The sequence below is a fragment of the Pseudorca crassidens genome, chromosome X (genome assembly GCF_039906515.1).
Source record: "Pseudorca crassidens isolate mPseCra1 chromosome X, mPseCra1.hap1, whole genome shotgun sequence".
In the NCBI taxonomy this organism is placed as follows: domain Eukaryota; kingdom Metazoa; phylum Chordata; class Mammalia; order Artiodactyla; family Delphinidae; genus Pseudorca; species Pseudorca crassidens.
This window is the reverse complement of record NC_090317.1, coordinates 32,795,307-32,810,902: the sequence shown is the minus strand read 5'-3', so window position 1 is coordinate 32,810,902 and position 15,596 is coordinate 32,795,307. Positions and strand designations below refer to the sequence as shown.

The following is a 15,596-nucleotide window of genomic DNA, read 5'->3' as shown; positions in this document are numbered from 1 at the left end:
GTGCTCACACTCAGAGTGTTTCCCGAGGCGTTAGGCAAATGTGGGCTGCTAAAGACACAGCTGCCGGTCCAACGGCTGGGTGCCTGGATGGGGAGTCCTAACGGCAGGCTAAGAGGACCCCCCACAGAGACGAGGCCCCGCAGGATGCAGGGCCAGAGTTTGAGGCGCGCCCCTCTGAAGTGGCCGGGTTGATGAGCCATCCTGCCTTTGGCAGGTTGGGCAGAGGTTGGCATTTCGTTTTTCCCTCGGCAAAGGGCAGAGGGAGAGGGCCTGGGGGAGGGGAAGGGGCAGGGCAGGTTGGCATTCGTGGTGCAGTAGTGCCATCAAGAGGAACGGGTCCGCCGATCCCGCGAACCCTGTACCCGTCCCTTCCTGGGGAGGAGTGACGAAGGATCGAAGTCGGGAACACTGGACAGTGGCCCCGGGAAGTCAAGGGCTCCGCCTGGGAAGGGGCGGGAAGCGTGGCCCAAGGCCCGGCGGTGCCGTGGACGCTCCAGAGACGGGCAGTGGCACAAGGCGCACAGCCCGGCCGCCTGGCGTGTGGGGCTACAGGAAGTGGAGTCTCGGTGGACCCTGGTGGCCGCCACGTCTGGGCGGGACTAGAGGAAGCTGCTCCGAAGGAGGCCGGGCCGCGGTTCTGCGGGCATTTGGCCGCGTGTCCCTTCCCCTCGGCGCCAGAGGAGGGTCGGCCTAGGCGGGCCCAGGGCCCCGGAAGCCGCTCTGGGCCGCGGTGCGGCCCAGCCAGAGACCACCGCGGGCAACGGGAGTTCCGCCGCCCTTGGCGGCAGCGGCCGAGGCGGGCCCACCGACCTTCTTCTGTCCAGCTCAGAGACGACACGTGGAGCCTGGCTACCCAGTGCCGAGGGCGCCCGAGGCCCAGCGAGAGCTGGCAGTCCGAGTCCAGAAGGGGACGGCGCTCGCGGGACGCAGGAGCCGCCGCAGGAGGAGGCCTTCACCTGAGCCGAAGAGTCCAGTCAGTCGGTGGCTGCGCTGCCGTCTCGCGCGGTCTCCGGGATGGTGGCCCAGGCCTGACCTGGCCTGTCCCGAGGGCTCCCGGACGGGGCTCCCGGAGAGGAGAGGGCAGGACACGAGAGGAGAGGAGAGGAGCTGAGCAGAGCCCCGCCGAGTGGACCCCCGGGCCGTGCATTTGCAGCAGGCTTCAGCTTTCTCCCCACGAGGCCCTGAGCCTCAGTTCAGCGATGAGAAGGAAAGGCCCCGGCTTGCATTCCGGCCTGGCCCTCCGGGTCTCGGCCCTGTGCTTGCACCTGCAGCCCAGCCAGGGAATCAAGGGGAAGGGGTCTGAAGAAGCTGCCTGAAGCTCACCTCTGATGGACTGAGAGGAACGCCTCCCCCCCCCCCCCCCCCGTTGACCACCCTCTCCCCCATGACCACCACTCGTCCAGCTTGTCTGCCAAGGCCGGGAACGAGGTGCATACTCCTGGGCACGCGGCGGTGCCTTCGAGTCCCCGGCTGACCCGATAGGCCGCTTCTGGAGCAAGCTGTGCGGTGGCCCGTTCCTGCCCTTTTGCCCAGCTCTTATCTGCCGGGGCGGGGGTGCGTGGTGGGCTGGTGTGTGTGGGGGGGTCCGGTCCCGGGGCGGGGTGCGGTGTGGGGGAGGGCTTCCGACTGGGAGCAAGTCTCCAGGCTGGACCCCTCCCTCCCTCCACACGTACCCCTCCTGGAAGGGCGCTGAAACCCTCCCCGCGCCCCTCTCCTTTCGCGCCTGTGAGTCGCCCGACACGTTGTCAGGCCATCTTACGTGGGCAGAGCCTTTCCCTGGGGCCGGGTCCTGAGGTAGCTAGGCGCTCTGACTGGTGGCCCGCCGCAGGTGCCCTCAGCGTGCCCCTCTGGCCGGGGCCAACGGCGGCACCTGCAGAACGTGGAGCCGCTTGTGAAAACTCCCAGGAGTCTTCCCCAAACGAGAGGACCCCCGGGTCGTCCACGGGGAGGGAGGCCGAGGAATAGGGCGTCCCCCGGCCGCAGAGTTCCTGTTCCCGAGGTGAGCTCGGGTGCGGAAAACGGACCTGGATCCCCTCGCTGCGGACGGTGCCGTCCCTCTCTGCGTACCGATCGATCGTGGCCCACTTGGCGTCCCATCGCCAGTGGGTCCTGGGTACCCTGTGTCCTGCGGCACAGGAAGGGCCTCACGGGATGCGGCGGGGCCTGGGATCGGGACTCTCTATGGCGGGAGCAAGAAGTAAAGAAACCGAAACCCAGATCCAACTGTGAGAGGGTGGAACGTGCACAGCGCCCCTGCATTGCTCTTCCTCGTCTGCGCCTGGGAGCAAGCACTAACGAGGACACGTTCTCCGGGCTGTCTGCAGGGTGCTGCCCCCGACAGGGGACCGGGCGGCCACCTCCTCCCCTTTCCCCGTGGTCCACGGTGGCTGGGCCCGGGGCCTCCGCCGGGGCACCGGCAGCGGGTCCTGGGTCCCCGGTGGCCCTGAGACCCCAGGGACCCCACGGACCCCACTGGCCGGCCTCGCTCCTGCAGGGAGGGCCAGGATCCAGGGGCCAGATGCCCTGGGGTGGGAGCTTCAGCTCCCTGTTCCTGAACATGGCGGCTGCCGAGGCCACGGCCCCGAGGGTGGGGAGCGCGGCGGGCCTGGCAGCCAGGGGCTCCTCGGTGGGCGAGCCCGGCCCCGAACCCCCACCGCGTGTGGCTTCCACACCTACCGCGGAGGCGTGCCGGGCGGCCAGGTTCGGCCCGGGAATCCTCCCAGTGCTCCGAAGCCAGCCCTCCTCCCCGTCACGGGCCTTCCCCACGGTATGCACAGGCAGGGGCTGGAGGCCGTGCTGAAAAAGCTTCCGCTTGATGGCACTGTTGCTCCAGAAATGCCCAGCGCCTTCGCGAGCGTGGCCTCTCCCTCCGCCCTTTGCGGATCAAAAAAGGCCCAGGGAAAAAGGCCCAGGGAGGCCCAAGAGCCACCCAAGCCTTCCGAGTGGGCTGGGACCTACTGGGGGGTTGGGGGAGGCGGTGTCTCTTCCTTTTGGGGCTTCTCCTTGGCAGTAGGAGCGCACAGGTAAAGACCTCCCAAGGAATCCGTGCCTCGGTGGGTCCATCTCCACACCCCTCTGGGAGGGGTCTGGAGTCCACGTTGCCTGGCCCACAGGTCCTGGCGACCGGGACCCTGTCATGTCTGCACACCTGGGGACGGGCATCCACCTGGGTCGTGTCGGGCAGAACCCTGGCTCTCTCAGGACATTGATTCAGAGCCAGAGGTGGCACAGGGACCTGGGTTCCTCGTCTTCCTGCGGGGTTGCCTCTCTGCTGTTCTCATCCCGCTACGTGAACTGGCTTAAGGGCTCAGGAGCAGGCCCGAGAGGGTCTAGGCCACTGTGGCAGCGGGAGGCACTGACGGGGACCCAAGGGAGCTGGGGCACATTGCCCCTGCTCACCTCCAGGGGCGTCAGGCGGTCACTCTGCCACGGAGTGCCCGGGGTCGGGGGTGCAGGGAGGTGGTTTGGAGTTGCTGGGACAGGTGTACATCCCAGCGGCTCCCCTCCATCCGCACAGACAGATGACCCTGGGGAGGGCCATCAGTTCAGTAGACCCTTCTGGGGAGCTCTCCATGGGAGTGTGTCTGTACTCTCGCCTCAAACCCCCCGGACTCGTTCGTCGGTTCATTCACTCGTTCCCTGCTCCACTCGTTCATTCGTAAGCACGCAGGTACACGAACGTGTGCGTGGGCGCGCGTGCGTATCACGTGTGCGTCGTGCGTAAGCTCGTGTACGTGCGCCTACAGAGCGTGTACAAAAGGTCCCTTCTCTTGTACCTTCTCCCTGTAACCGCCTCGGGGGTGCCGCTGTGGATAGAACTTTCTCCCGGTCAAAGCCAAAGCCCTCGCCGTTGCTCGATGGCCGCTCCCAAGTTGTCCCCGTCTGCGGAGGGAAGCACGCGTCATTTCTGCGTGCGTATGTGTGCTCCCGGGGTTGAATGCAGGTGGGGGCAACGGGCCGCAGAGGGCTGTGTGCATGTCGCCTGCTCCCCGGCCCCAGCAGGCTCACGTAGCGATAGGTAGTCTTCTGCCTTTTCGGCTGCTCTCACGGCGCTATAGGCGTGCCGTGGCGTCGGCGCGTCTGTGCGGAGTCGACGTCGTGTCCTGCTAGGTCCCCTCCGTTTCTTTTCGGACAGCTGCCCGGGGTAGGGTGCCCTTGTCTGTGCCCGGAGGCAGGAGCGTAGGGTGTCTCACGTGCCCCTCCTCTTTGGACGCTAGGCTTCCGCCTTGTTCCTTCCTCTCCTCTTCTGTCTCCCACGGAAGTGGCTCTGAGGCGCGGGCCACTGAGTCTGTCGTTACCAGGGTGTGGGTGAGCGTGACCAGGGTACGTTCTCCGGCGTCGGCGTCCACCCAGAGGAGAGGAGCAGGGTAGATCTCATGTGGGCCACGTCCCAGAGCACGTGCCCTTATGCCCGGAAAGTCTGTGAGGTCGGCCTTTCTCTGGATAATGACAGTACTGCTGGTGCCCTTTTATCTGAGTGAAATAGATGTTCTATGTTTTTATTTGTGGTTGTTTATGTCTGCTTGTTAGATATTCATGTATATTGCACCAATGTCACACTGGTTAAAGTTGGAACTTATTGAGTACAGCGCCTTTTGTTCTGTTGGAGTTTACCGCTTACTTTGCCAAGAAAACTGTGTTTTATCCTTATGAGCCTATGTTCGGGCCTGCTGCCTTCTTATCTGTTGGTGGGATATAGGAATGACTGATAATCATATGGGGCTTTTTTGTTCGGTGTGATTAAAATGTTCTATAATTGACTTAGAAGAGGAGCGTTTAAGTTTGTGATTCTAGTAAAAAGTATGTAATCTCTCACTTTAAACAAGTGAATCGTAGGGTATATTTTGCTGTATTTTTACAGAATTCCAAATGTGTAAACATGTTTATTGAAAAAGAAGAAACTTAAATCAAGTAGTTAACCCTTTACTAAAGAACAGGAAGAGATCCACAAAGTAAACCGCAAGCTAGCAGAAGGAAGACAGTTATTAAGATTAACGCAGCTTAAACCTAAGTGTCCACCAACAGATGAATGGATCAAGGAAATGTGTATATATTTACAGTGGAACATTATTCAGCCATAAGAAAGAATGAACTCTTGCATTTGTGGTAACATGGATGGGACCTCAAGGGCATTATGCTGAGTGGAATAAGACAGAGAAAGATAAATAGTGTACGATCTCACTTACATGTGGAATGTTACAAAGAAAACAATGATAACAAGAAGAAAAAGCAAGGCCACAGATGGAGAGAACGGATTGGTGGTTGTCAAAGACATGGAGTGGGCGATGGGCAAAATGCGCAAAGGGGGTCCAAAGGCACAGACTCCCAGTTATAAGGTATATAAGTCATGGAGATGTAAGGTATAGCATGGTGACTATAGCTACCAATACTGCGTTGCATATTTAACAGTTGAGAGAGTAGATCTTAAAGAGAGTAGATCTTAAAAATTCTCATCACACACAAAAATTTGTAACTCCGTGGTGATTGGTCTTAACTAGAGTTATCATCATTTTCAGAAAGTATAGAAATGTCAAATTATTATGTTTTACACCTGAAAATAATGTAATGTTGTCAGTTATACCTTAAAAAAATGTCCTGTGCAGTAAAAAAAAAAAACAAAAAACTAAAAAAACAAAAATTAATGTAGCTTACATGAAGTATAGAATAGAGGAAAAATGAATGAGAAAATCGACAGCTGAAAAGATAAGTGCATTTATTATTTATTTATTTTGGCTGCGTTGGGGCACTGGCTTTCTGTAGCCGTGGCAAGCGGGGGCTGCTCTTCGTTGCGGTGCGTAGGCTTCTCATCGTGGTGGTTTCTGTTATTGCGGAGCACGGGCTCCAGGCATGCGGCCTCAAGTAGTTGCAGCACACAGGCTCAGTAGTTGTGGTTCGCGGGCTCTAGAGCCCAGCCTCAGTAGTTGTGGCACACGGGCTTAGGTGCTCCGCGGCATGTGGGATCTTCTCGGACCAGGGATTGAACCCGTGTCCTCTGCACTGGCAGTCGGATTCTTAACCACTGCGTATTTTTACTTGCGTTAAGTACTTAACCCAAGTGTTTTTGTGTTTGTGAGTGGCTTATTTCACTTGCATTTTGTCCTCAAGTTTTATCCATAGTTTTCCATGTCACAGGACTTACTTCCTTTTAAGGGGTGAATAATATTCAGTTTTCTGTACATGTCATATTTTCTTTATCCATCCACCTGAAGACCAACTTGGAGTCTTAAGAGGATACTGGTACATTTCCTAAGTGAAAGGGAACTTGTAGGAATTTCCTAGATAGGGAAAGCTTAAGGGGAACTTCGGCGTGACTGGATTGGGTGACATTTTAAGTTTTGCTTAAAGTTAAAGTTTTTTTCATATATAAAGTCTAAACAAACTGTTTGTTTGAGAGACTGAAATCGCTTTAGCTCTGAAGAGAAGGGACACCAGCTCCTTCCAGCTGTAAGGCATTCTTTGGTGGACTGAAAATATAGCAGAAGTGTTTGAGGATTCATCCTCATGACAGGTAGCTGTCCCATAGGGAACCTCATCATGACACTTTAAGTAATTGACAAGAATTGCAGTCAGCTGTCCATATCCGTGGGTTCCACATCCACAGATATGGAACTCGCGGATACAGAGGGCTAATTGTAAAGGATATGAGTATCTGCCGATTTGGGTATCCACAGGCTTCCTGGAACCAATCCCCCATGGATACTGAGGGCTAACTGCATTGAGACACTGTACTGAAAGAGCAACATAAGATGGTGAGCTCACAGTGGAAAGCTAAAGAGTCCAGAGTCATATTCTCTACAATTATACCATACTTGTACACAGCTATGCAGTTACTTGCATGTTAATGACAACCTGTGACTAGATGTCAAAAACCTTTAGTTAGAATTTTGCCTTTGACCATTTGATTCTTGTTCCTTGGAGAATCAAAGCCATGCAGTTCAAGAATCATTTCATGGAGGTCAGGTTTATATTTCTGCTTCGTAAGTTAAACCAGGAGATCCCCAAACAAAGGTAATGGTGGTGAATATGGTATACCACTTAGTAGAGGTAATGGAGTTGGAGGAGGAGGAGCAACTCCTGTGGGTCGAGGTTGCACTGGTAGAGCTGGTGGTGGGGATGGCCCTCCACCTGCCTGTGGACGCAGTGGAGGTGGTCCTGGAATTGATGAGCAACCTGTGAGTCCATGCTTGCAACAGAATATGCAGTCCAGAATACACAGCAATAGACGTTTGCAGTTTTTTTTTAATAGAGTATACACTTCTTACTTATTACTATTCAGCATTCAAGAACTTAACAGTGTATGCAAAGGACTTATATAGATATTTGATGAGCATTTTACACACTACACAATGACTATCGCTAGAACAGTTAGCATTCTCCTCTGGTCCCTAAGGGGGTACAAAGAGTGTCTTACAGCAGCACTGACCAAAACTGCTTTCTAATACTAGTAATTAATAAGTAATATCCATTTTCATAGGAATAATGCTTATCCAAATTTTTTCTTCAGTTTTGGTCCTCATTATAACCCTGTAATGTAGGTAGGGTAAGTAGTTTCACCTCACTGCTTATAGAAGAGGAAAGACAAGACACGCTATAAATGTTTATGTGACTGATCGTGATTTGACACATAATTAGGATTTGAATGTAGTTCTTCTCAGACCTATTTGTGTTCCTTTTCTGATATAGCAGCTATTAGGGTGTTGAATGTGCTACTTAAAATAAGAGCATTGGATATATAAAGGTCTATTAATCACAAAGCATGCATTTTTTTCACCAATATAAATGAAAGCTTCATGCAAATGTGATGCTCAAGTTGTTAGAATCTATTCTAGTGACAGAAAAAGCAAAGGCATGTCTTCAGAAACCCTTAAGTAGCCTCTGCGTTGCTCTGTGATGCTGGAGTGATAGAGGAAAAGTGATAATTTAATCTCCATGAAAAACACAGTTTTGAAGAAATATGAAAGCACTTCAGTTTCTTGTCAGACAGATGAAAACTAGAGTTTTGAGCTTCTGCTTCAATCCTTCTCCCTTCTACCAATAGGATAGGAAAGAAATACATCCTATGAATCTTTAGTATAGTAAAAAGAAAAGACATGAAACTTTGGGTAGCACCTAGTATAACTGTAGCTGTGCTTTCATGAAACAAGCAAAAGACAATCTAGGTATTTACAAAGCTGGCAATGGGGCTTCCCTGGTGGTGCAGTGGTTAGGAATCCGCCTGCCAATGCAGGGGACACGGGTTCGATCCCTGGTTCAGGAAGATCCCACATGCTGCAGAGCAGCTAGGCCCGTGCGCCACAACTACTGAGCCTGCGCTCTAGAGCCGGTGCTCCGCGACGAGAGAGGCCACCGCAATGAGAGGCCCGCGCACAGCAATGAAGAGTAGCCCCTGCTCACCCCAACTAAAAAAGAGAGCCCTCGCACAGCCACGAAGACCCAACGCAGCCAAAAATAAATTAATTACTTAATTAAAAAAAAAAGGCTGGCAATTGCTCAAAAGCATTTGTGTAAGACATTAACATTAAAAGACAACCTCAACTTTCACCAAATCTACATGAGTTAGCAATATCCTTTTTAAAATGTGAAGTAGACAATCCGAAGAAGCTGAATGAGCTCACTCTAAGCAGAGAGGGTGGGGGGACTTGGTGTTTGTTGCTATCAAGAAGGCTGACTTTAGAGACTACAGAACGTAGAACTAGATAGCCATCTCACACATCTCCAAGGAACTCTACTCACTGTAAGGAACTGAAAGTTGAAGGAACCCAGTGCGGATGTATTGAGGTTGATTGCTTCTAATCATATCTAATCTAACTTCATTTCATTTGTCACTTTAATATAATATGGCTAGTGTTTTTCTTCAATATTTATTAAGGCTGAAGAGGAAGGAACAGTAGATTACACAGTGAGTTTATTTTATTAGGAAAAAGAAATTTCGGAGGTTATGCTTTGGGTCCAGAAGTATAAAGTAGTGTATAATTGAAACAGTATTTAAAAGGTTTTGCAAAAGAGAAAGGAGAGGATATGTGATTAAATTAATTTTGCGGTACCCGGGCCTCTCACTGTTGTGGCCTCTCCCGTTGCGTGGCACAGGCTCCGGACGTGCAGGCTCAGCGGCCATGGCTCACGGGCCCAGCCACTCCGCGGCATGTGGGATCTTCCCGGACCGGGGCATGAACCCGTGTCCCCTGCATCGGCAGGCGGACTCTCTTAAAAACTGTTTTAATCTAACATTTAATGATCCTTATCATTTAAAAAATTCCAACTGCTGTTTTTATCTTCTTCCAATTTGACTAGTCCATACAAGAATTAGGAAAGGAGCCTCTTTATCTCCGAATTAGGAGGGACACCAAGAAGAATCCAAACAAACAGGCCTTGCTAAATGACCCCCCATTCACTACAATTACCTTATTTTCCTTAATCTATCATATTCCTCCATGACTGTCCACTCTTCATCACACCTAGCATAAGATACACAAGTCTAACCATTTGCTCATGAAGGATCCCATGACACATAAAACTTATAAATTTGTACGCCTTTCTTCTGTTAATCTGTTTTTATCAGTTTCATTTTCAGACCTTGCCAGGGACACTAAGAAGGTTGAAAAAATACTTTTTCCTTTCTTACAATACATAACATTGACCATTAACCATTATTTTATGTCTATTGCCATTAAAGAGAAACTGGCCTATCCCACACATAAATCATAAGCTACCACATACTCTTTCCTTAGCTAACTTACTGAATTCAACATTAGGTTTGTTGAGGACCATAACCAAGCATCCAGGAATACATTTTAAGCACACTCTTACGATTTAAAAATGATTCCATTATTTTTCAACTTTTATGAGTACAGGATTCTATAAAATTTCTTTCATGATTTGTTATGGGTGGAAATGTGCCAGGGACTCCAAATTTACTATGATTAACATTCAAAATACCTTAGACAAAAGCATTAATAGGAGAATATATAATAACACTCATCAATATGAGATTCCTGTGAAAGACTGTACTTCGGTAACATTCGACCTGGGGCATAAAGTATCAAAAACATAAGGAAAGAAGTTTCTCAGGTACGTTCAAGTATACCAGGAGCAAGTTGTTTTCCGACATACATAATTTGCTTAATAATAAATTATCCCTAGTTAAGCATGAGATAAATAACTAGAGAACCTCTTTGGAGCAAAATGTAGTTCTCATTACTATACATACCAAGGAAGCAAAACCTTTTTTTGGGTGTGATGGATGTGTTCATTATTCTGAGTGTGCTGATCATCTCTCAGGTAGAACATATGTCAATAGTTATCAAGGTGTACACTGTAAACAGGGACGTTTATCTTCTGCCTATTATACTCCTATTAATAAAGCTCCAAAGGAACATACCTGTGTGTCTAGGGCAAAGTAATCAAGGAGGAAAGAGGTTGAGTGATCAGGGCAAAGAGTAGCCTGATCTTGTTCATTGCTGGCCATGCTTGGTAAATAGTTTCATTCTAATTTCAATGGGAAATTATTGGAGAACGTCAGGCAGGGGCCTGATACGATTTGAATGGTGGAAGGCACTAAAATCACAGATGTGTGAAATTGGAAGAAACAGTGAACTCCCTAAGTCTAGGTGCTCTTAAGAGAGGTCCATAGGTTTCCTTAAACTTCCTGAAGTAGCTGCTAATTTGTGTATGTATGTACAGATATGCATTTAAAAAAAATTAATTTCCACAGTATTCATCAGCCTCTCGAAAAGGTCCTTGATCATAAAGATGTAGGAACTTTTCATTGATTTACCCGGAAATTAGTTAGAGATATCAAAACCTGGAGAAGTACAAGGATGTGTTCATCTCTCCCTGCCCCAACTGCTGATTCACAGAACATAGTCGTTATAAAAAGTTGGCATACAGCACATGAAGCCAATGTCTGCTGAACCCTGACCCACTCACCCACACCAACAGGAGAGCATGCCAATGGTATGGTCCATAAGAGGAGATCAGCCAGCACAACTACTGGAAACAGTCCCTTATGACTCCCCCATGAAACCTGTATAACTTTCTAAATCACCTATGGGTGCATTACTGTTAAAATCACAGAAGAACAATACATCATAAACAATAATAAGCTATTCCTCTTTCAATATTACTGAGCCTGCCCTGTGCTGTAGACCAGAAGAGTACTACAGAATTGGCATTTGACAGCTCTAGTTTTCCTCCTGTACAACAAATGAGTGTATGCTGGATCCTTCCCAGTAGAGATTTCAATAAGGTATAAAAAAAACTTCTTAAACTAGGAGGCGCTATATAGCAAGGTACATTTCACATGAGAAGTTTCACATCATCCTTCTCAGAGATTCCAGTGTAGGATGACAGAAGTTCCTTTTCTCAGCAATCCAGGGGCCAAACAGGATCCCCTCAAATTCTCTCCTAGCTCTAGGGTTTATGAAAGTGTCGGGCTATTTTTTATAGCTTTAAAAGGTACTGAAATAACCCTGCCTTTGCTCAGTCTTGAGCATGAAGAACGTGCCTCCATGGCACCAGTATAAACTGGATTAAAACAATTCAGAAAGTCACCTTTGTAAAAAGCAAGGGGGTAAGACACAGAGTACACCTGGGAGTTATGTTCCATACCTATCAGATGTGTGAAATCGGCTCTAGTAATAATGGCCTTTTCTGGGCTTCGAGTTTAAACTGAGTTTGGGGGTGTTGGAACTTACCAAATAGGTTGATATTTGAATCGCACCGGCAGAGCTCTCCTGATCATCACGATGAACAATTACAGCGACTGAGTATACCTGGACGCGGTGCTAGCCAGACACTAACAAGAGGAAATTCGGTGAGAGACCTGCCTTGAGAGGGGAGCCTATTGTACAGAAGGGGGAAACAGAATCAAAGCACAACTGAGGGCTGTACTGCGTACCTATCAGAAGTGTGAAGTCAGTGTCTGATCTTCGTCTGTGCTTGAACTCTGGGTCCACACCAAGGCAGTGCACGAGCTGTTGATCGTGCCCTTTGAGCTTCTTACCAAACTGTGACCTGAAACAGAAAGAAAGTATTGTTGAATACCTTGGCCACAGATACAGATTAATTTCCCTAAGTAAGAATTCAGCATGAAAAAAGTAAAAAACAAAAGAACAAAACAAAACAAAAACACAGCAGCCTTTTCCTAGTTCTGCAAAAGAAACCCATCCAGCCACTGCCTACCCTTAGGAGAAATAAGCCTACAGCTACAGATGGTCTGGACTTTATACTGCAAACCCACTGTGATGTAATCCACTGTGACCATTTGGTCACTTCATATGGTAATTTGCTGGCATTGAGGCTCATGGTCAGAGATACTGATCAGCCTTTCTGCTTCCCTAACATACTGTCCCTGAGGTTAGTGAGATAAATAAATAAACGGTCAGACCTACAGATCCACAGATACAGAAATGTTCTCCCACTTATAATTGATTGATTTCCACGAGGGATGAGCGTCCTGGCCCAAGGGGCAAAATGACAGTTTGGGTTTTGTTCAGCACTGTCAGTCACATAGCTAAACAACTTACAGAAGTGGACCGAGCCACTTCAGTAAGATGCTCTGTAGGGACCAATCTCTACACATATTCCAAAAAGATCCATTTTATAGGAGCACACACTAGTGTGCATGGCTAGAACCTCAATTTATTCAAAGTGGCTAAGGTCTTCAATCATATCCTCATCAAGGTAATTGTGGCCCTAACCCTGACCAATTCCAAACAGAATACACCACAGCGCCTCCTGCTTCAAAACTGGAGGGTCAATGACTATTTGTAAGTGTCTAAATGATTTAACAGCATAACATTAGTAAGAGGCACACAGGATATGATCCTCAGAGGATCATCCCCCAGATCTCCACAGGGTCCCCCACCCCCACCCCGTCTCTTCCTTCAGGTCTTTATGTCCCCTTCTCAGTGAGGCCTTCTCCATACAACCTACCTGCAGGTGAAGATCCCTCCCCCGACCTATTCCCCTTCCCTGCCTTCATGTGCTGCACAGCACGCATCATTATAATACACGTGGGTCTCACTGAGCTTACCTTTCAGTCTCCCCCACTAGATGTGAGCCCCATGTAAGCAAGGACTTTAGGTCTCTTTCGTGTCTATATTTCCAGCATGAAGAACACTAGTATCTGGCACATAGTAGGTGCTCAGCAAAGTATCTGGCACATAGTAGGTGCTCAGCAAATGATGAAAGTCACCTTTGGCCACCAGCCCTAATGTTCATGCCATTCCCTCAGCAAATGATGAAAGTCACCTTTGGCCACCAGCCCTAATGTTCATGCCATTCCCAGAGCTGACCCTGTTACCTGTACAGTGTGCATCTTTCAGAATCTCCTCCCCGTATTTACATTCTCACACAAGAGATCATTAAAAATAGATACCCTACGCTTTAATGAAGTGGTTGAATAATTCTACAATACTTAAAACAAAACCCACCTGTTTCCAGCCCTAAATGGAGACACAACCAATTACAGCTCTGTAAATGAAACCAGAATCAACTCCTTTAGGTTGGTGTTTTCACCCATATGATTCAATAACATACTCAAAATATGATTATCAGTTTCGGTTGGCATAGTTTTTCTTGTCATTCTCGTATACGCTTTTCATAGATAATTTTAAGCAAATTAGATGGAACATAACTCCACTTACCCACTATAGGGGAGGAGAAAACTTCTACACTTCTAAGTTCTTGGCCTTGGCCTTCAGAAATTTAAATTAGATTAAGAGGAGGAAAAAAACCAATTTTAATTACTTACATAGAAATGGGAATTTCACAAAAGTTATCTCCGGAAGTGTGGCTCTAAATGGAAATTTTCTTTATAAATGTAAATGTCCTTTAGAAGAGGTAATTCTGCCTCTGTTGGGATTTGGTTGCTTAGCTCAAAAGAATCCACATGCCAAAGTGGCATATTTTGGGGTGACATATTCTGAACCCCTTCACCACCCACCAGCTTCAAAAATAACCACTTTCTAATTGTTTTTGTTTTGCTACAGTATTTCAAACATATTGACTTCACCCATAAATCCTAAGTTATACACTCCATATGATCTAATGTATCATACCCTGTAACAGATAAGGTCTTAAAAATGCCCAAAATACACCATCACTGCATTGAACAAAGGTTACAGTTATTCCCTAATGCCCCATGAAAACATTCATGTCCCATTTAACTGTATTATAGCTACCTTCGTAGGTATGAAATGCTAGCTCCTTGTGATTTTAATTTCTATTTCCATAATGATTAATGATGTTGAGCATCTTTTCTTGTACTTATTGGTCATTTTCATAGAGTGATGAGCTCAGGCATATTGGCATATTGAATATTTTAAGCTGGAGGAATTTGAGAAATGGCATTTGCAAGGACTTTTTGATCTTCCTCTGAAGCCGGTCATAAACCCTCATGTGAGCAGTGCCCTCCCTTTACCTGGCAGAAAGGAGCATTCTTATCTCTGAATTAGAAGGGACACAGAGGAATGTGAATGAACAGGACTTGCTAAATTTCCCCCATTTTACTACACTTAACTCATACTCTGTCCCTATGAGACCTTCCATGATTTTTCACTCTTACCAAACCTAAGCATAAAAACACTCAGGTTTATCCATTTCTTCAGGTCTTCATTTTCTTATGCAGGCTCCTGAGTCACATACATTTACATTAAACATATTTGTATGCTTTTTGTCTTGTTAATCTGTTTCTTGTTACTGGAATCCCAGTAGAGAAGTTAGAAGGGTAGGGAAAAATGTTTTTTTCATTTCCTACAAGAGTAAGGGATTGGCAGCCTGAGAGCCACGTGTGTGTGAATCCATCCTGTGGCACCCTGGCAAAACCACTAGTTTCTGTGGACCTTGGTTTTCTGGCACAATGAGTACTTATTGAATCTGTGTCTGTCAAGGGAACAGGGACAGAAAAAAGGCTTTGAGTTGCTTCTTTTCATGGGGGAATTGCTGTTACTCCCCAAGGTGAAGAACCTGGAAAAATAATGAGGAATCAATCCATAGTGAGACTCACAGGTGAAGGCTTTGTTAGGTAATTCCATCTGTGGAGGAGGTGGAACTTCTCTTTACTGTCCACCCTCAACAAGGTGGGCAAGTTGCGGCAGAGCATGAACACTTTCACCCAACACGTTCCCCACCAGGTGAAGGCAGCTGGGCTTTGTGAGATTTCCTGTGTTGACCTGAAATGCAGAAAGGCAGCTGCCTGGCCAGAACTGAGCACCTCAGGGCCCTTGTTGTCCTCCTTCCTCTTATTGAAATCGAGGGCAGTCATCATTTAGACCCTTAAACTATAACTTGCTTAATAAATAATACTGTGTAACCTGCCTTCACCAATCAAGCTCATCTTAATTGTTCTTGCAAATTGCATACCCTGCAAGCTTCACGCAGCTTAGACAGTATATCACAAGACTCCTTTAACCACCCCCTATAGACAACACCTCTGACTATGGGTTGCTTAGATTTTCAGGAACTTGGAGCGAGTCTTAAGCAGTTCAAATGGGTCAAGACCACCGGGCCTGCGCGAGTGTCTGATGGATGACTTTTTGGTGTCAGAGGGCCAAAAACTCCACCCTCAGATCATGCTGACACCACCATTTTCTGAA

General features: G+C 48.1%; 2 long non-coding RNA genes across 2 annotated transcripts in view; one reads left to right on the top strand and one right to left on the bottom strand.

Annotated features, from left to right (window-relative positions):
• LOC137216448 (uncharacterized) overlaps positions 1–15,596 on the top strand; it is a 46,550-nt gene that overhangs the window by 24,788 nt on the left and 6,166 nt on the right. The gene's annotated exons all lie outside the window — the stretch shown is intronic.
• LOC137216447 (uncharacterized) overlaps positions 5,723–15,596 on the bottom strand; it is a 75,430-nt gene continuing 65,556 nt past the window's right edge. The window contains exons 5-7 of the long non-coding RNA XR_010939770.1: positions 11,897–12,012; positions 11,694–11,794; positions 5,723–7,152 (exon numbers count right to left, since the gene is read on the bottom strand). This is a non-coding gene — a long non-coding RNA (uncharacterized lncRNA). The remainder of the gene's footprint in view (positions 7,153–11,693; positions 11,795–11,896; positions 12,013–15,596) is intronic.